The 22,667-nt window shown below is 38.8% G+C and overlaps 1 long non-coding RNA gene across 1 annotated transcript; it reads left to right on the forward strand.

Annotated features, from left to right (window-relative positions):
• Positions 1-10,351: 10,351 nt before the first annotated feature.
• LOC113745640 (uncharacterized) lies at positions 10,352-22,229 on the forward strand. Its single transcript, XR_003462290.1, has 3 exons — positions 10,352-10,488; positions 18,386-18,472; positions 22,008-22,229. It is a non-coding gene; the product is annotated as an uncharacterized LOC113745640 (long non-coding RNA).
• Positions 22,230-22,667: the final 438 nt, after the last annotated feature.

Below are 22,667 nucleotides of genomic sequence, written 5' to 3' on the forward strand. Positions count from 1 at the left end.
ATCTTGTGCTCTCACACTGCCAAATAAATGTTATGCCAAATAAGAGGAAGGGAGGTGACACTTTTTAATGACTCCTTCATGAAAAATATAGTTAGGGGTTTGAGTTTACCATAACCATCAATGCAGATGATTTTGTGTATGTACATTTCTTTACATTAAGTGTCTCAACTAGCTGTAGCCATCACACAGGATCCTGTCATTGATCTGCCAGGTCAGAGTTTAGCATATCATTTGAGATCTGTAAAAATATTGGTTGGGACAATTCATTGGTGGGGACATGTCAAATATATAGTAGTTAATAGTAGTAATAGTGTAATACAGGGGTCAACCCTTCAACCTTTGATCGAGAGACAAACGGAAAATAACTTTTATATTTATTTACTTTATTCATCTTTAATTTCACCTTATAAACCTATTTATATCCTGGGTTATTAGCGTATACGTGTTTATGATTGATAAAAAAGTTATTCCATAATGGAATGATGTATTTTTAATATAATAGTTTTGTCAAAAGTAGCTTATTATTACATATTAATGCTTGCAGTTTACTCAATATCATTGTTTTTATTATTATTTTATTTAATTTTGGTTAAAATTGTCAAGTATTATAACAATATTCATATGGTCTGTCGAACATGAAAAATAATCTTATATCCTGATAAAATTATTGAGCATAAATGTGGACAAATGCCAGGGACAGAGGAAAGGGTGGAAAGGGTAAAATGGTCAATAAATAGATGAAATGGATTAAGAAAAAGAATAAATATGAATAAATATGATTCCAATTAGTGTAAACTGACCAGTGACACCACTAAAATCAACTTAACTGAACTGTTCCAAGGTGAGAAAATGATTTGTATTCCCCCATTAAAAAAGGGATTTCATTATCAAGGTTCCTGGCACTATATTAAAGCTTTCTCCCCAATGGTCGTTTGGCTTCAGAACCCTTCAGTAAGAATACTTGGTTCCATACTCCCTGTGAGGAGAAAAAAAAATCTAATCCCATAGCTCAACATAGCAGTGGCTAAAATCGAAACACAAGCGAGGTAATCCTGGTTTTGACCCTCTCCAAGTCAGCGGCCTTAATGTATTTCTGTCTCAGGTGATTGAATAGGGGGTCCCTGTTGATATGGCAAGCCCTTCCTTTCTCAACTCACCAGCCAGCACACTTGCAGAGCTATTTCATAATGTCAAAATGGACAATGAACCAATAGGGGCCTGGCATTGTGTTCCAATTGTGTTGAAATCTGTGAAACTTTTAAAAGGCCAAGTAATCAGATGAATTCAAAGGGGACAATTAAGTGATAAATATCCTGAAAGAAAATATGTGTTCATAAAGGGACATGGAAGTCATACATTTGTGCATTCCAGTAAATTCTGTTTATGGATCTTATTATTCCAAGAATATAATAGCCCTCACTGTGTGAGTATGCTCATGGGTTTCATCATATGCCAGGCAATTCTCAAGAGATCCCCACATGCATTTTTTATCATCACTCCTGGTCCTTTATCATGCTTTATTGCAGGCAGACTGCTGGTTGTAATGTGTTCTGCCTTAATGTGCAATTGAGTTCTGGAGGAGTCCACCTGGGTGTTGTATGTTATCAACATGTCTCATTTCCTCAGCTCTACAATAGGTTTGAACCGTGTTGAAGTGAATCCTTAGGAGCTCATAGTCCTTAAATATCACAGGAAATGACCAGGACTGTATATACCCGGCTAAGCACGGTCATAAAGCCACTGCCCCGAAGCTGAAGACACAGTTGTAGTCAAGTGATGGAAGGATTTATGTTACATCAAGGTGTGTGTGTGTTGCATTGTAAAAATAAAATAACCAATTCATCAGGATTCCTTTAAGAACCACTCGTAGAAACAAATAAGAATATTAAGAAGTGACTTACTGTAATAGAACTTGCATTAACAGATGCTCATTGCGCATTTTCTCTTGGGCACAAAAGGTCCCCTTATACCACTAACTATGCAAGCCTGGAAGGGACATGGAGAAAAAAAATCAATGACAGTGTAGTTTTGGATTATCTCGTAAAGATTGCGAGATCTCACAAAGTTTGAAGCTGAGGCTGCCACTGACCTGCAGCAGCAGTTGCCGGTGTCATAGCAACTACCACTGTTATTGGTATCTGTTGTAGTTATGTTATTGTCTGACTATGTTATTATCTGACTAATATAGAGGTTGGGTGATTCATTAAGAAAACCTTGCAAATTAATGCAGAAATCACGTAATAGAAATGCTACTTCCAGCGAGTTTAATTTAACACTGACGACTGTCGACAGATACTGTGGTGTATCTGATCAAGCACTCTGTGCTCGACTATTAGATTGCGGCACTCGAGGTGTGTGGTGATTGATTACTCCTGTGTTGTTGTAAAGTTGAGCGGCCACTAAAGAGCACACAAGTTACAGCCTCACTTCTGTGTGTGCTATTTAATATAATCAGGTCAGAGACCCACGATTCACACAGTGAATAGTACTGTATAGTCAGGCAATAAGATAACTACAACAGATACCCATAACAGCGGTAGTTGCCCTCAGACACCGGCAACTGCCGCTGCAGGTCAGTGGCAGCCTCAGCTGCAAACTTTGCGAGATAACGCAAACTGATTCTTGCTTCTCCATGTCCCTTCCAGGCTTCCATAACTAACTGAGACTGCCAAAGATGTTGTGTTGTCTGCTCATGGCATTAATCAGGTTGAAATTAGCAATTAGAATAAGTTTTGTTTCAAAAAAGTGGAACACTTCTATGAATGCCTTATAAAACAACACTAAGAGTATCATTATACCTGCAGTGTCAATATGTTTATCAGGTATGCTGTCATGTTCGGCATCTTAGACACCAAGACTTCAGTCTTACCCCTCGATCACACTAAGCATGCACGCAGCTTCATACCCCACCAGTAAGTAGGCCGATTCTCAATACCATTTGTCTGTCTGACTTCCATCCAGTTCATTCTGCTCTGTGCTGCTTGACGCAACTATTCACTGCATAGAAAATAGAACAGCCATGTATTCTGCGCAGAGTGGAGACTCATCCACATGTGGAATTTAAGGAGTTGCAGTGCTGCTAAAGGTAAAGGCAGGGAATCACCAATGTCAGATTTATTCTCTGACTCATTGTTATAGTTATTGAGATTTTGCTCTCTGTATCAAAGTAGTATGGACTTGCAGACCATTAAAGGCTATGTGTAATTGTCAGCACAATAAAATAAAAGCCAGGTTTGATACATTTGAAGCAATGGGAATATTTCACCTGGAGACAATCAAGTCTTGGAGAGAGAGTTTGAAGCAACCTAATCTGGGAATTGGGACGTGTATAAAATTTGTAGTAGCCATACTTGGATTCCAATGTAAAACAAAAATACTAGCTGGGGATGATTAGTTGGGCAGTGTCATTATGCCAGGGATCTTAAGAAACACCATTTACAACAAATTCAGCTTTGTTGTCATTTTTTATCATTTATAACCCAAGTATTGTTACAAATACGTATGCTATCCCTGGATATAGCAAAAAAGGTGTATATATGTGAATAATGGGAAATATCCAACAATGACCTCACCATGCACAATAATCTCTGTGCCTTTCCTTTAAATTCTTGCCGTTGGCTTCCAGTGAACTTTAGGATTGATTGCAGGGATGTCTCTTCGTTTACAAAGCTCACAGTGGTCTGGCTTCTCAATATATTTCTGACATTCCTGTCAGTTATGAGCAAGTCAGGATATGCTAGTGGTCTGATACTGGCCTTTCAGAAATACCAAGAGTCAACTCTAAAACTGATAAAGCAGCGGCGTGTATTTTAGCAGTCAGCGAGAATATGTGAGGGTAATAGTGATGGGAATTCTGGCTCTTTTTAGTGAGCTGGATCATTTGGCTCAGCTCACCAAGAAGAGTTGGCTCTTTCGGCTCCCAAATGGCTCTTCATTTTACTACTTATACCTTTTTATAATTCAGGCAAATTTAGCACTGTTTTGACTTGTGATTTGTATTTGAACGCATATATCACTTGATTTTAAATAATTTGCTCTAGCCAACTGCATTTACAGTTGTAAAATCCCTTGTTAGTCCCTGAAACCACCCAATGAATGCACCAACTTGCTTGAATGACCACTCTGCTACACAAAGCAGATAGAAACACCTATAAAAACCGAAGCAGAGAAAGGACAGCTATTGACATTATATATATATATATACCAAAATGTTTTTGGTATAGTGTAAAAATAATATATCTTTGCACCACACTCCTCTCTCGTCTTCACTCCTCTCTCTCTTTCAGCATGTCTCCCTCTTCTTGTCTCCTGTCACGGTCTCAGCGGTGCTACCCCTGCCGGTCCCTGCTTGCTGGTACGCTCCTTGTCAAACCTCACATGATTGGTTGCACAGCATGCATGTGACACCTGTAGTCAATGCCCACAACGCCCGCAGGTACTTTTCCTAAAAAGATTTGTTTTTTATATATAGCAGTGTTGTTGAGAGCAATGTGTGTTTTTTGTGCTGTCACCCTGCGTCACTGTTGGAATCCTCTGTAGCAAATGCAAATCCAAAGAAAACACTACAGTTGCAGTCCTCTGCATAGGAACATTGTTACTGTCATGGTCTACAGGGAGTACATTTTTAATGCTCAAAAGTTTTTCATTTAGTGTTGACAAGATTGACTCTATATGGTTGATATATGACTTTCATCTATTGCGTGTGTTCCTATTATTGCCTCTTCACCCCTTTGGTGTGCATTGTTAGATGTTTGTACATGTATATATGTTTTTTTAAACATTCATTCATCCATTTATCCATTCTCTCCCACTTATCTGGGGTAGGGTCATGGTGGCAGTAGGTTCAGCAGGGCACTCCAGATGCCCTTCTCCCCAGCAACACACAGGAACTTGCTCGCAACCTGGAGGGAGTATTCCACCATTTTCCAAGAGAGAACCATGACTTCTGACTCTCACCCCAGTGAGTGCTCAGACCATGGTCTGATGAGGCCAACAGAATAACGTCATCTGCAAACAGCAGAGATGCAATCCTGAGATGAATATCATGAACAGGAACTCCAACGACCCCCTCAGCATCCCTGCAAGGATAAAGAGATGGTCCATAGTTCCATGAGCAGGGTGCAATCTGCATGGCTCCTCCTGAATCTGGAGTTCGATAATGGGTCAGAGCCTATTTTCCAGAACCCTAGAGTAGACTTTCCCAGGGTGGATGAACAATGTGATACTCCAATAACTGGAGAACACCACCACCCCAGTCTGCTACTTCACAGGCATTGACAATTGAAAAGGCGTATCAGCCAAGACAGCCAAACAATGTCCAAAGCCTTTAGCATTTCAGAACAAATCTCATCCACACCTGGTGCCTTGCCGTAAAAGAGCTTTCCAACTACCTTGGCTACCTTTTCCAGCAAATATGGACGAGGCTTCCCTTGAGTCTTCAGGCTCTGCCTCCTCCACAGCGGTCGTGTTGTTTGGGTTCAGGAGTTGACAGCTCTGTGTCTTTCTGCCTGCCACCCAGCTGGCAAAGCACCCGACCTCTATTCCTCTCCCTGCAGATAGTGGCGGCACCACGTTGCTTTTTCGGGCTGTTTTTTAAACATATTAATGATATGTTTCATGTTTGTCTGTAGAGTGCATGAACTGCTTGCACACCATTAGTGTATGTGCCTGTATGGTAGGATATTTCCTCCTGGTCACTTCATGACAATGTTAGGGACAAGCACAGACGTGAGCAAAGTAACATCATAAGTTTGTTCCAAAGTAGCTGCAAATACTCACACTACCGCACACACTGCCTCGTTGCAGCTCATAGAAAGTGAGTAAGTAGAGGAAAGGCAGGCAGAACTGTCTTTAGACAAGCTGCTTAGGAGAAAATATCAAACTGTGCGTGTGTGTGATTGTGTGCATAATAGTGGGCGAGAGAGGTTGCTTTTTTGCAGCATGATGAGGCGAGGGAGATATGTGTGAATGTGTGAAGCCAATATGAATGTGCTCGTCAGCTTGTACTTTCTGTAAGTGTATGAAGATGTCAAGGAAAAAAGAAAATCGCTTCCCCCAGAGCTCATTACTCAGGATTAGAAACCCGGGAAACCTTCTTCAATGCATTGTTCTGATTTTAGAATAAACTCAAATTCTCACATTCTTCCTTATGTGTTGCTCTCAGCAATCCAATCTCTCATCTTGTGTTTCGGCAGCTGCGCAGCATTGATAGTATGTCGGTGTGACCTTGATCTAATCAGGTATCTTTCATGCTTTAAACAATAGAAATGGAGAGAGTTAACAGCAAAGAAAACCTGTTTCTATATGAACAGATGGAGAGTAACTCTGACAAGTGTCTTATATATCTGTCAGTGCCATCTATTCCCATGAGGTAGTCATAGTACTTTTCATTGTATGTTACACACACTTAAATGAAAATGGGCAGATGAAAGGATTTTACACAACAGTGAAGCAGTTATCTTTTTACTTGAGACTTACAAAGTCTTTTCTAGCTTAGAGACTGACTGTGCTACATCATTGTTTCCCCTTTATTTAATTATCCCACATTTACTCTTTTGCTTCTAGTTGCACAAAGCACTTTCTGTAAAATTGCTTTAATTGTATCAGTCTCTGCCTACCTCTCAAATGGAGGGCCTGAATTAGTTAGAGTGCAAGACGCTTTCAGTCAGAACATGCAGTCTTTCCCGATTTCAGATGCGTGGTGGTCAGTGCAACTCAGTACTTAGGTTTTGTAAGTGTGTTTGTGTCTGTGCGCGTGTCTAAGAACACAAATGTGTTTTCATGTGGACATATCCAGTTTCTGAATGTGATATTTAATTTTGTTTCATTAATTCCAATGGGGCTTCTAATGAAACTTGCAAAAGACTAAGGATTAAAGAAGATATTGTACACATTTATTATATACAAATTTGTTATAAATATTGAATGTGTTTATTAGTGATCTTCAGAGGTGCTGTTAGATGATGTTTTTACCTTTGGACAGAGCTAGGCTAGCTGTTTCACTCTGTTTACAGATATTATACTAAGCTAAAGTGAGCTAGCCATCTTCTGGTTAAGGCTTCATATTTACTCTCTTGGCAATCGTAAATGCCTTTTAAAACCTATGACCTAGAGTAGGAGGGCCTCTTCAAGATACAAACCTTTTGCCCAAAATGTTTGTAACTGTCCATGTCAAAATGGAAAGACCATATGTACAGTCTTATCAGTGTTAGTGCATGTTTTTGCCATAAATGCGAACACAGAATCAACATGTCTGCAACGGTTCTCAGTCATCCAGGTCATCTTTGTTCTTGTAAACAGAATCACCATAATGCTCTAACTGACCTCCTCATAAGTACAGCTCAGCTTTAATGTCATATGCTGTATTCTTGGAAATGAAGCTGTATTGCAGTTTGTGTTGTTGTTCATCACTCTTGTGCCGCAATGTAAAAAAACATAAATCTGTCAGTGCATTATAGTAATTATAGTAATTTGCAATGAACAAGGTTCAGTGTTTTACAGTTTGCAGTACACTGGTAGATTTTACTTACTAACTCTAGGTTTATAGCTGGAAACATCCATGCTTGCATCTACGATATGATACAATTGCAGGGTCGTGCAGAGCCAGCAAGTTAGACTTTCTCAAAGTCCATCATTTCACGGACAGGGTCATACAGAATTCACCCACAGTTCTAAAGTTGTGGAACATTTCTCCAAGGAAACTGATCAGAAGTCAGCAAGATCGTGGGATTTCCAGATCCTGTAAACAATCAATTCAACGAAATCCTGCAACATGCACTCCTTCTGCACCAGGGGCGCAGTAGCAGTCACATGACTTGACGCAAAATTGAGGACTTAAGACTTGTTTGCCTAACACTGATAAAAGAGTTGACTTTTGGCTTGACTGAGTGGTAATCATGACTTGAGGAATGATTTAACTTGACGCTTTAACTTCACTCCTGCACTCAATCTGACACTTGAAAACTCTATTTCAACTGCTGCTCAACTTTATATTCAAATGTATTAGCGTGTTAACTACTTCAGATTCTCAGCAGTGACTGTCTCACCTTCTTTTCAGTGTCTATTTAGAAGCTCTCACTTTCAGAACTGATTCTCCAGCTTTGAGGCATATCAGAGTTTGTTGCAGATCCTCCAGCACCGTCTTTCAAAATGTGCCAAAGGCAAAAACTGTCTGAGATTGAGCTGTCTGTCTGGGGGACTTAGAGAAAATACGATTATGATACTGATCTGTAGCCTGCCTTACTTTCCCAAAGCCTGCTTCCTTTTATACTGAATTGACATGTTCTATTAATACAGGGTCTAGAATATAGCAAAAGCTATTATGCCACTTGAGTACTGTTATATATCTCATTTCTATAGAACAGTTTTAAAAGAAAATACATGAATACTGATATGATTATACTATCTATGATTAAATAACCCCAGTTTAACCTCCTCATACTGTAGTAGCACTGTGAGACTGTTCAGCATCTGCGCTTTTCCTGTTGGATATGATCAGTAATCCATCAAGCTTTTACTCTGCAATCTGATTAGCATGTTTTTCTCTAACTGCAGATTACTTATAAACCGTCACTTCAGATCTTCCTCGAGTGTTGTTGTACTAACTTTCAGCGCTTTGAGTGTCAAAAGTGAGTCATATCTGAAGTGTTGTGATTGTGGATCATTTTCTGAATTAACTCTCAGGACAGAGCTCACTTTATTTGGGATATGTAAGCATATTTATGACACTCAGTAGACTTCTCACATTGTTACACATTTTCATTAGTAATTATAATTCTGTCTCAGTAGGTGTGGTTAAGAACAAATGCATTATTAGATAAAATCCTCTGAGGGGAATTGTAGACAAATTAAATTGTTTGCTGTGTTGTACTGACATATGGTCAGGAGGCCAGGGATCAGCTGTGGTGGTAGAAAAGTCTTTTTCCACTGCATTCAGTGCAGTCAATTAAATATTAGTGTTATTTAATAAAACCTAGGATTTGCTGTTATCCATGTACTTTGAAAGATTTAGCAAACCTTCAGAAACCCTGCTCGAGTGTTGATTCAAATTGATCCAGCACAGCTCTGAGACCAATTTGTTCCGTTGAACCTTCTTCCGTCTGTCTGCATGTCAAATGTGGAGTGAGGGAAATAGTCAAACATGCTCTTGCTTCAGATATGGTGTGAGAAAAGAGAAGTTGAAACAGAGAGAGTTCTTCTGATCCTATTTTAAAGAGTCGTTTTATCCTAGATGTTCTTTCTGTTACTTAACATAAAAAACAAACAAACTCCTACTGTATGAATGAAAGCTGTCTTTAACTTTCATATCAGCAATATTACTGCACAAAACTGTGTGAGGTAGGTGAGAGACAAACAGATAAAAGGAAGGAAGATGTGGCCGGAGAGCAGAAATGTTAAGGAATAATGACTAACAATATTTGAAATGTATCCACATAAATAATATGGTAAACAGGAAGACAAATCGTGTTTACACTGATACTGTTTTCAAGGCCGATACAAGCGCATAAATTCATTTCCAAGCATTGATTTTGTATGGCTTTGTGGTGGTTTATCATTTACAATCAGGTAAATTATCATCCATTTAATTGGGTATTAAAAGCATGCAGTCACAATGTTAGATGATGATGATGATGATGAGCCAGACTTCCATGTGCTGTCCTCTTGATTCTCTGTGATGAATTGAGTTCCGTTTTGCAGTGAGGCACACAAAGAAATTTAAGCCGTGACAGTCACACTTCAAGTCCTAACAACCGGCACTTTTCAAAGGGAATTGTCTGACAGGTCATTGATATCTCAGCCAACCTTTAGCAGTGTCAGGCCTGATGTGTCAGAAGGTATAACTGCTTTGTCACATCCGTACGTAAGGGTTGCTTACAAAGTGGCTGAACAGGCAAACAAAAGGGCATCATAATTTACAGACACTGCACATTTTTCCTTTCTTACCTTGTACAAATCAACAGTTCCAATTTGCTGTATATACTTTTGTAATATATATTTTATTTACTATTGCTATTTTGCTATTTTATTATGTATAGTTTACTTTATATTTTTATTCTTATGTTGTCTATTGTCACTGTGTGTAATGCTGCTGCTGCACTGGGATTTCCCAGCTTGAGATAAATAAAGTCTGTCTGTCTGTCTGTCTGTCTGTCTGTCTGTCTGTCTGTCTGTCTGTCTGTCTGTCTATCTATCTATCTATCTATCTATCTATCTATCTATCTATCTATCTATCTATCTATCCATCCTTACAGGCGACAGTGGATATCCCCTCAAGTGATTACCACACAATCCTTTCCCTTACCCAAAGAGCACAGTCCGGTATGCACTATTGTGGAGCGCACTATCAGGTTTATGGAGAGCAGATGGTGTTGCTTCGATGCCGCGGGTAGTCAGAAAAGGTGTGCCAAAATGTGGAGGCGTGTGCGGTGATACATACCGTGACCTCCTGACCCCTATCATGTTGAACCCAGGCCTGACCCCTCTACCCAGGTACATGAGCCAAATACTGCTGCTGTGTGCCATTGTTTAGATCCTATGTGTAGCACAAAAGATATGGAAAGATGTCACACGTCACTATTTCTATTTCTACAAGAAGTAGAAATGTTTTTTTGTAATTGAAGTTGTTGTTTTGTGCATAAATCTGTGAACACAGCATCAATGCATTTATCCACAAATCAGATGATGAGCGGTTTGATCTCCGGCGCCTCCAGCCTGCATGTTGAAGTGTCCTTGGGCAAGATACTGAACTCCAAATTGTGTGTGAATGCGTATGAATGGCTAGCTCAATGCCATCAGTGTATGAATGAGTGTGAATGGATGAATGAGGTAGTGTAAAAGCTCTTTGAGTTGTCAGAAGACTAGAATGGCACTCTGTAAGTACAGTCCATTTACCATTTACTTTAGCAAATGGTAAATGAACAGAGAACCACCTGAGTCATCCTGTGCGTCATGCATGTCAGCGCCCCCCTTGGCCTTCACCACTACTACATAAAGATTTCCTTGATGAACGATGCCGGCTTCCCCTGCCCTCGGCAGTGGCACAAACACTCTGTCTGTGTAAGGCGATGCACTTATTTGCATCCACTTTAACATCAGACCACTTCTTCTTAATTTCAGTGATTGTCCGACTTTCTGAGGCAGCAGCATTATAAGAGTGTCTGCCCCATGCTGCCACTCTAATGCCATTTTGGCATTAGTTATGCCCACGCTGTGTCCACTAAATAAGACTCTTTTCTGCCTCCATGTCCTCAACAAGAACTTCCACTTCACACTGAGTGAAATTTCTTTTTTTATCCTTTCAGTATTTGCCATGATGGCCTTCCTCATGCAGTCCAGATAAATTTGGGACTATTCACTGACTGAAGGCATATAGGCATAGGCATATATGAGTGTTACATGAAGCTTGCTAAGGTGTGCCACATTGTGTTACGGTGCTGTGTGCTGAATTTCACCACTGTCTGTGTTTCATCTGTACACAACCTTAAAAGGTTGTGTTCCCTACACACAGGTTTATAAATGAGGCCTCTGGTCATACCAGAGCTGCAGGTGTAGCAACAGCAACATTTGCTTGTGCTGAATTAAGCAAACTTTGACTATGAATTCAACATTTCATGTCTGTGAGGACAAATTATTAATATTTTAGGTTAAAACTGCTCATATCCTCATGATTAGGTTTGACAAAAAAAAAATAAAAAATATTTCCCTCGCTCTGTAAATTTCCATGAATTAAGTAATTAATTAATCACTATAAAAAATTGTCACAGTAATCAGGTTAGAAAACATTGACGTTAACACATTTAGCATACATGGAGCAACACGCATTTATTTGAAGTCATATTTCCAGGTTAGTCCAATATGAATTCTTTTAGCTCTGTTTTGGCCTCCATCAACTCCTGCTGCTAATTTTGTCCGTCAGCCGCTCAATGCTGAGCATTTTATTAAAACAGCTGTTTAGGAGAGCAGTGAGACTGAACCAAGACAGTAAAGTAACTAACCATGAAACCAAAACAATGCACTTAAAGACACTAAAATGCTAAAACTTAGAGCTGAGGGTATATATGTTTGTTAAGCGCTGTGGTCGTCCCAAAGAAAATAAACCTATTTTTAATAAAGACAGAAATTTGTTCCTTCCCTGTTGGGTTTCATATAAAATACTGAACAGAGAGAAACATAATCAAACAAGAGATGCTGGAAAAAAAAGAATTAGAGTTATGGAAAGAGACTGTTTAAAGCAACTTGAGCTCATGCTGATCATATTACACTATCTGAACTATGGTCACATTTAACAGACACTAGGCTTAAATGTGCTTTCCAGGATCCAAAGTGGAATATAAATTGAATTTCCTGATTCCTAAATTCCTAATTTTTTTCCACAACAGTTCAGACTTCTCATATATCTCATATTTAAATGCAGAGTGGATGAATAATTGTTTTTTTTACAACACGTACAGTGTATGTTTATATTTTTACCACAAAGGCTGATAAACGTCTAACACTAATATGTGCCATGTGGTGGTAGATAACAGTACACACAGTAGATAATGACAGCCTTCCTCCATCATACAGACCACACATTGCTCTGATGATGTGTATACAGTGGAGGTAAGGATGCGTCTTGAACGAGTTGTAGCTTCGGGCTAGAAGAAATTTCTTGTTTTGTTTCTCATTGCAAAAATATATTTCTCGAAAGCTTCGTGGAATCTGGCAGCAGATGAAACACTGATTGCCTCTAGGGAATGAAGAGGAATGAAATAAAGAAAGAAAGTGGGGCAAGGGATTGGACAAAAAGAAGAAAGAAAAAAAAAAAGAAAACATTGCATTAATCAGCTGGCAGTGGTTTTGGACCAGCAAGCTATGGCCCACGATGGAACTTTGAATTAGTTGTGGAAGTCAGCTCATTCCAGCTGCCCTACTTTTTACAGCATACACAAAACCTGTGCAAGCTGCTCCTCACATCTAGCACATACTGTATGTAACAACCTGACCCTTCATCATAAGCTGCCAACTGTATATTTACTACCTTTCATTTTTGTTACACTGGGTTTGAAATTATAATTGAATACAAATTTGGAAAACCATTCAAAGGGAGGTGCATTAGTGAATCATAACATGAATGATTCTAAGTGTTATGTGTTTTAATGTATTTTTTGTTCAGGACATGTTAGGCCAAAAGGTGAAATCATTGATCTTACTTCTAGAGCAAAACAGCTATTACGCCTACATTTCGACACTGGGAATTTGCTTTGAGAACTTTGCTTTAATTAAAAAGTTACTTTTTGACTATAGAGACTTAACTGTAAATAGATTAAAGAGAGAGAATTTGCGTGCTTTACATAACTAACATTTTTAGAACTTGACTTGTTTTTGTGTGTCTGTAGCTTAAGGTTGTCCCCTCACTAAACTCAAACTGAGCCTCCCAGCAGAATCTCTCCTTAAACTGTAGATGCTTTGGCTCAAGACCAAATGGCACCATCCTTCACACTATCCATAAAGATGAGCACCAAGAAGATAATAGAAATCCATACAGATTTGAAGGATAATATGTTGCGTGGTGCCAAATTTAGATGCTTTCGTTATATGTATGAGTCAGTGGTAATTAATTACTTATTACCATGTTTGGTCTTCCGGAGTAGCCAGTTTCTCACAAACTATGAAGAGGCACACCAACTGAATGCAACTGTGTTGCTCCACGGACTGACACCAATGTACACCAACATGAAACCTACTGATCCAATGGCACAAGCCAGTGCTGACGCATTAAAAACACTCCTACGTGCAAGTGATGCATTTCACTCTTACCAGTATACATTCCAAATATGCATCTGTATAAATTGTGTCTCAGTGGATCATGACTTCTTAATGGCAAGAGGTTGTATCCAAATAAAATCCAATTCTTGCCACTTACAGATACCATTTACCATTTTTAATCAATTCAAATAGTTTTCAAGTACATGACACAAGTCAACTATTCCTACAGTTCTATCAAAGCTGCCTGTGCTTCATCATACCCACAATGATTTTTCTGTGGCGTGTCATAGAAGTCATTGGTAAGTTGACTCTCCCTTCATCCATTGGTGTAGCACATATTCTGTTTAAGATTAATAGCTGTCAGTAAATCAAATACTTACATCAATAAGACAGAAACCTACATCTACAAAGCTCCATCCAAGCTCCTGCGGGTGTCAAGAAATCTGATGTCGAGCTAGCCCCCAAAGAGTAGCAAAAAAAAATCAACAAAACGATACAGTATGTCTTATCTTTGCTGTTTTGTGTCAAAAGTTCTATTCCAGAGTGAGGAAACGCTGCTAATGTCTTTGCTAATGTCTCCTGCTATGTCTCTGCTATGTGGCTGCTTTTCAGCTCTCTTAGGGGAGGCCCACTATCCCACATTTTGAAAACCCTTTGTAGACCATTACTTGTACAGTGTGTGATGGTATCAACGACAAGATTTTCAAAAATCATACAGTGTATGCCCGGCTTTAGGGTTAAACAGTTGTCCCTCTCCTGAAAGGTGGTTTCCAACAGCTAGAAGACTGGAAATCTGCAATGCTACATGTTGAATGACCACAGAAAGGACACCAACAGTAAGCAGTGAGACAGTTCTCCTTGCTGGGATGGATTAACGAAACATCACACTGCATGTCTGTTGACAGTGTTGAAGTAATCTAACTCAACCTGGATTCATTAATTAGTTTTTGTACAAAAACTTTGAGAATGGAAAAAGTACAATGTATACTTAATATCTGAAAACTTCTACTTCAAATGTGGTGTAGTATGAAGTACACTTAAACAAATCTTTCAAACATGGAATATGGATGAAGGGTGCACTTCTGGCACACAATGTGGTGTATTTTGATTCTAAGACTTCAGATCAGTCAGAATCAGAAACTTGAAAATATATCAGGAGGCTTGCTGTTGTATGGAGCCCTCAAATCTTTAAAAGGCTATGCACTGAATCATTTATTTACATTTTTATTCCTCATTTACTCACTCCAAACACACATGAATTCCAAGAGATGAATCTGGAAGCAGATCTAGCATGCTACTGCAATTGTTGGCTGTGCATGTAAAGTCATGGCTGGAGCTGCTATCAGCATGGAATGACTTTCACCTTCATTGAGGGGTAGTTATATATATATATATATATATATATATGTATGTATGTATATAAATTGAACAGCTTTTGATTTCTCATTATTTTAAATGAAGTTTTTACAAGTGAAACCCCCCTTATATATTCTAATAGTCTGCATCTGATGTGACATTGTTGCTGAGTCCATTCCAGCAGAGTCTACAGGGACTAGTAACACCACACAAAGCACAACCATGAGACCAAATCTGATGATACAAACACATTTTAATAGTGGCTCTAAAAGATAAAAATGTCATGCAACCTATCACAACTACTTAATCAATTTCTGTGTTGCTGCATTTAGGCTGGCTGCAGACCTGGCAGGCATTTGGACTGGACAGAGACATGTGAAAATAGATTACATTATTTTTTCTCTGCACGAGATGCACAGTTAAAGTACTGGATGGAGAAATGATGTGTTATATGGCCTCAGCGCCAGTTCTGGCCACATTTGCGCATTAGCTAAAACCGGCCCTGTATGGCCTCATTAATTGTTGTGACCCTGGTTTTAATCCCATTAGAACCTGAATAATAAGCACAAATTCTTGGATGTATTACCTTTAGTATTTCAACAATACAGTGGCTCTCCAGTAATGTTAGTCTTGTTCCCTTCTACTTTATAACTCTACAGCAACACAAAGACTTTAATGGATATTCTTCGCAATTGTAAAAGTAGATAATGATCAGTTGTTATTTTCATGTAATCATGTTTTACTTTACAAAAAGATCTTCCAGGGTGGAAGATGTCGTTAAATCAACTGAAGCTGGAAAGGAAAGTGTTTTTCAGTTTACATTACATCCATAATTAATTCACATTTTCTGATTCAATAAGAAAACAAATCGTTTCCATTTTATATTCATGTTTTTCAAGTTATTTATTTATTTTATTTATTATTATTTATTTTAAATATACAGTTATAAATAAATGGAAAAACACTAAAGTAATTATTAATTGGACTGAAATGTTCTCATCAAGTCAATATTTAAATGAATTTGTCCCTAAAAGTAATATCCAGCACTGTACCTAACCCCACTGTTTGTACATAAATTGTCAGTGAGAGCATTTTTCATTCGTCATCAATTTGAGTATTGAATTTCCTTTTCCTCTCTTTAGTCTCAGGAAACTGCTGATGCAGTAACCGCAGATGGCAAAACCTTTGACATCAGTGTCACACGTAGACATGTTGGAGAGGAGTGTTATGCATATCATCTTAATAGGTGAAGCTATATATACATGTAGAAAGATACAAGGAATTATTCAAAAGGTCCTAAATGGTTAATCTAGGCAACCGCTGACTTCTAATAATACTTAAACCTGCAAAAAATGTAAATAATAATACAATAATAAAAAATCAACTAAATGACTAATATTCACTTCAAAGTTACTTAAAAAAGGCAGTCAAGTGTCACATAAGACAAGTTCAAGCTGAATATTTTGACTATGGAGACAGTCGATATTGCCTTAACCTGGTGAAGCTGTTTACCAAGAGGTCTGTTCTGTTACTGAAGTTTGGCAGAGAACAAACATAAATTTGTGGACAAAGAGCATCACATTTGTCCACCTATGTCAAAAAATGAGGATTCCTTGGACCACATCCATATAAACTAATAAACACTGGCCCAATGAGCACAGATTGGTGGCAGGTGCCTGCTCCACAGTCTGAGGATCGCTCCAATGCCTTAGTGGTGAGTTACTAAACATTAATAATATAGACTCACTTCTGTCTGTCACTAACTTCACCAGATAAACATTCAGTCATCAACACTGACTTTCGTGATTCCAGTTATAAACCAGTTAGCTGATTGTAACACATGAGGTTCTATGCTAAGCATGGAAATCCCTGAGTTCAGGTAGGAAATGGAAACTTTTCTCTGAAAAGCTATGCCCAGTCAAAGAAGTGCAATAAACCCATCTGTGTTTTCTGGAGAACAGAATCATGTTTGCCACATGCTCAGTACGCCAGTGTTTATTAGTTTCTATAGATGTGGTCCAAGAAATCCTCATCTCTTGACATAGGTGGACAAATGTGATGCTTCTTGTCCACAAATTTGTTTGTTCTCTGCCAAGCTCCAGTAATGGAACAGACCTCTTGGTAAACAGCTTCACCAAGTCAAGACAATATCGACAGTCCCTGTTGTCAAAACGTTCCAAATGTTCAGTTTACGAGACGGTGTGCTGTATTAGATAAGCTTCTATAGTAAAGTACATATAATAAAGCTTGGAGGTGGATTGGATAAACCAGGTCAAAGAGAGACTGTCTGTAAGGGATGCAGTAAGAAGTAAAGCGAGAGTGCCTGCACCAAGGCAGGGATTTCTTTGGTCAACACTACATATGACTTCTATTAATTGAGGCAGAATTATTGCACAGAAACATTTCACCGTAACAGATTGTGAGGAGAAGGTTGAAGCCAGGGCGCTGGAAATCTGTGCAAGAGCAAATCTCAGCAAAAACAGTGGCTATGTGAGCGTGTGCAGGATTTTGAAAGAAAGCATTACAACCCTGGACATGAAATCAATGAGTCCTGCTCTCAAATGGAAAGATAAATATGAATGCAGGTTTAATAAACATTGCTATCTGTTTTTTTTTTACTTGTCAGAATTTCACTGTAATGAAGTTACATAAATTAAGTTGCTTTTGCTAATGTAACCTTGTATTGCTGACTCTGTGTTTACTGTGGTGGATTACAAGCATGATTCAAAAGTCTGATAACTGATTATCACATGGAAATGAATTTAAACCAAAGAACACATTGACTAAGCTAATGTAAATGTTCTAAAACATGTCAAATAACAGGTATAGTTTGGCAGGTTCTATTCATATTAGGAGTTGTGTGAATTTATAATTCTGTATATCAGCATCTTGCAGGTCTGTGCTCTCAAGATGAGTCTTGTGTCAGAAGACGCCGACCTGCTCATTAGGAAACAGCCTAGTGCTTTAACAGATGATCAGACGGGGAGAACATGCAAACGCCACACAGAAAGGCCACTTACTCGGAACCTTCCTGTCCTAACCACTGCACCACCATGTTGCCTGTCCCAATTCCATGTGCTTGTAATATAGTTCTTCAACCAATGGTATGGCGGCTGCCATCTCACCGCGTAATATCACTGTGTGTAGTGTCTTGTGTATGCCAATTTCACGTGTTACAGGGACTGGGCAGGTTTAGTTTATTTTGCACTGATTACACAGTGCACTGATGTGTTTTTTGGTTCATAACAACTAATAATATATTTATCTTTTTCCATCCTATTAGCAAGATATCACCTGCACCAAGGATCATTGAAAACCTGACGTTAGTCTGAGCATCGGATCCACCTGTGTGCCCTTGCACTGTGATGAAGTGAGTTTTTATCTTTTATTGAAGTTTACATATTTTAACTAGCAGACATCTATTTTGTGATATTTTTGAGGAACATATTTTAAGCCAAGTTGCCTCAGCTTATGAATCCATTATTAAAATGAATTCATTTGGACCTGAAATTGTCATCGACATGTGCCGCCAACTCTAATTCACACCTTGTACCAACAAGTAAACGTGTGCAAGACTGAAATAACAACTCAAGTACAGCTGAAATCACTCAAGTACAGCTGTTTCCATAGGCAGCTACACATGCTTTATATTCTGTAACATTACCTCACCTTCTTTTCTCTCCCTAATTTATCATTTTACAGTGTTCAAATCACACTGTCATAATTTACAGAGTGCAGAGAAAGACCTGTTAGTTCTCCATCTTGTTTCATTACAGCATAATGTGCCGAGTATAATTTAGTATTGATGAGTCACTGTGTGTGTGTGTGTGTGTGTGTGTTTGTTTGTGTGTGTGTGTGTGCATGTGCGTATGCTCCTGCACCCTCTTGCACTCACTCTTGTACTTCATTTGAACCTGATTTCCAGAGCATGCATGTGTATTTCTTTAATGAGTGTGTATTAAATGGTTAATAAAGGACTTGCGGTTCCAGATGGGAAGGCACAGTTTGACTTCCTGATTCATTATCTGTCACATCCACTTTACCTTTCTCCACCTCTCAGTGGAAGTGGAGCTCAGGCGTAGCTAGTGCACTGTGGCAAGTGACGAAGTCGAAGACTTCTTGCATTTTAATGGAGTTTCACTGGAGTTTATAAGACTTTGTTTTTTCTATTGCCAATATAACTCTATTTTTTTTCTCACCTCTATTTACTTAATAAATATGTATGTAATGTATGTAAAATGATAAGCAGTGAGTGATAATCTCGTTGACCCTATGTCCACATCCTATTTACATGTGATCTCTCTCTCTGGATATCTTATCTGGATGAGGACAAATGCACGTCAGTTGTATGTGCTAATGCACATACCATGTGATGGTAATGGCCGTGATCGGATCTGTCTGCTACCCTTTGGATGTGGTCGGATATCAGCAGGGGTCAGCCAAGTGTGAATGCAATCTGTACAGTGTGTGCAGATTGAGAGGGAATGTGAAGCTTGCCATCCAATCAGCTCTTTGATCTGCTACCACTAGTCAGTGTGCCATTGTTCAGTGCACGCAAGACGTAGCAGCAGTAAAGCCATTGTAGAAATTACTTATTATGAATGTATGAAATGATTGCAGGTGCTTGATTAGTCTTTGTTTGCATTGACTACAGCCTGCCACAGTGTCTTCTCCATTTATCTCCATATAAATTCAGAATCTATAGGTAAGATATTAGTAGTTATATGGAGGGCAAAAAAAGTTTGGCCAGAACACAGCCTGATTTCAAGCTTTTTAAGAAGTGCATATGCACGGTTGCATACACATGCCGCCCCTAAATCTGACACACTGGACCTTTAAGTCGTGTTTTGGATGTATCATTTCCTGCTGAGGTGCTGCAGTAATAAACCCTGCTCTAGGAGCTCATGCTTTAATGAATGTATCCAGGTAAACTGAGGTTATAGTGCGCTGTAAAACATTATGCTCTCATCTATTAAGACCAACAGTTTGTAGAACATTTAAGCAGATATACCCACACAGACAGTGCAGATCCAACATCATATTCTCATGCATATTAAAGAGTGCATCACTAACATCTACAGCATTATATATATATATATATATATATATATATATATATATATATATAGTATTCATGTAAGGACTTCTCATGTCCTCAGCTAATAAAGCAGAAATACCCAGAATGTACAAATGTCTAAGAGAATTACTTCCACTGATTTAATGGCTGCTCTTTTACTTGATTTAACACAATGTTATTTTTTGGCAAACATAATTTATTCCAGCGTGCATCTGCACTCAACACAACCCTTCTGCAGTTTGCATCACTTGAGACCTCAGTGTGTACTAATTAATGAAGCTGGGAAAAAAATGAACTCTTCAATTAACTTCTGCTTCTGCACCATGTTCTTTGAGCATGCACAATGATTGTTTCTAAGGGAAGTCTTTATACTGCAATTAGTTACAAGCTTGTGTCAACCCTTTAAAACATAAAACACATGTCAGGTTTGTACTACTGACTGATGGACCTTTAAATGATCTCTTTGAACTCAAAACTTCTGCACGATTGTTCTCTGCTTTAAAACTCATCACTGTTGTGATGGCTCGATGACATTTTTCAGTAAATGGTGAAAACAAGTGGCTTTTGTTGTGCAGATACAGCCTGGAGGGAAATACTATGTGCAAATATCTCCCTGATGCACTTCCCATAGCATTCTCACCTGTGTGCGGATGTGTGTGTGTGTGTGTGTGTGTTCAGTGTTTTGTGGGATGCAGCGCTGTGGGACGGCTGAAAAGTTAATTACAGTGCTTATTTTTCAGAACCTCAGCAAAATCTTGTTTTGTTTTTTCCGGGTTTTTTTCTGCAAGCAGAAATTTTATCATCAAAAAAAAAATACAGATACAACATGTTGCCTCAGTAAACACATGAGCTGGGCAAAAACAGAAGCACCTACACTATGTAATACAATACAGTACAACAGAACTGTAATGAATCCGGGGAGTCTTGGAGACTGAAAAACTGTACACAAACATTTCACACAAACGTTAAGCAGACAGAAGATCCAGAAAATATGGAAAGAAAACATGATGACTAAATTGCAGTACTGTTTATTTCCTCATGCATTTGCTGGCTTCTTACTAGAGAATAGCCTATGTCATAATCCTTCAGATCGTATGTGAAATGAAACCCTGTTTTTGAATGAAACACAGGAGAGGTTTTGTAAACATGTCAAAAACGGATCCATTCTAGATGAGAGAAAAATAATAATTGCGACAATAATAAGACGAGATCTGCAAATAACAGGCTGCAGTACAGTCAGCGGCTCCTGTTACTGTGTCCTACAGTTGTGTGGAAAACTACTCGTGCCGTGTTCAGTGTGAAATCAGAGCGTGGTTGGCCAATTATTTCTGACTGACTTCATTAAAACAACATGAGTTTGTTTGTCTGCACTGTAAACATATAAGACTGGTTGCTCTTCTTGTGTTTCTGTCGACCCAGCTGCTGAAGTCGAAGAGTATTGTATTATTAAACTGTACTCGCTGTTACCACCAGAAACTACAGGTATCAGTTTAAAAAAGCAGATCTATGAGCTGTGTGCATTTTCACCAAATAGTGATTTCTCTTTTAAAGGTCAAGTGTGTCAAATTTAGGGGGCTCTGTTTACAGAATATGGCCGAAATGGAATATAATATGCAAAACTATGGTTTGGAGTTAAGGTTATGTTTTTAAAAATGAAGTTTTACAACTAGGTTAGGGACCACACCTCGAACTCATCCCATGTCCGTTACACAAGTACTTAAACACACCTTATCCGTTCACTCCCTCTTTGATGCAGTTTTCACATCCCTCACCCCGAGACCCTCTTTCTTTTTGTTATCTCTCTCTTCTCTCTTTCATTCAAACACAGGAACCATGGGGCTCTAAGACATAGACCAAGAGACAGTCTTCCCAATACCGGTCAGCCTCATACCTTCGACCCTCAGAGCTTCATACCTTCGACCCTCCATCTGCAATGTTTCTACAGCTCAGTACAGACATAGGACTTTCTGTGTGGAGTTGCATGTTCTCCTTGTGTCTGCGTGAGTTCTCTATGAGTACTCTGGCTTCCTCCCACAGTCCAAAGACAGGACCTTAACAGGTTAATTGGTGACTCTAAATTGACCATAGTGAATGTTGTGAATGGTTGTTTGTCTCTATGTGTCCTGCGATAAGCTGGGGACTGCCTCACACCAAAAGTCAGCTCCAACACTATATACTGTCAGCAAGTTTAGTCCAGTGGCTCCCAACATAAAGTAACTGTATGCACCAGTAGCCGATTAATGATCTAAGATCGACAGCAATAATATCAGTCAAAGGGACGAAACAAGTATCTTTACTTTGGCTGGTAGCACATCTGTCACCTATACTCCAGTATCTGGCTTAACAATGGTATTCTTCATGATTCTTCATTGTCATTTCCAGATAAGCAATAAAAAGTTATTGATGGCTCAACCTGCACTCATTTTGCATCCAATAAAACACTTTCTCTCTTATGACGCCACCTTAGCGGAGTGCTTCCTGTTTGAAA

Source organism: Larimichthys crocea, chromosome I (genome assembly GCF_000972845.2).
Source record: "Larimichthys crocea isolate SSNF chromosome I, L_crocea_2.0, whole genome shotgun sequence".
In the NCBI taxonomy this organism is placed as follows: domain Eukaryota; kingdom Metazoa; phylum Chordata; class Actinopteri; family Sciaenidae; genus Larimichthys; species Larimichthys crocea.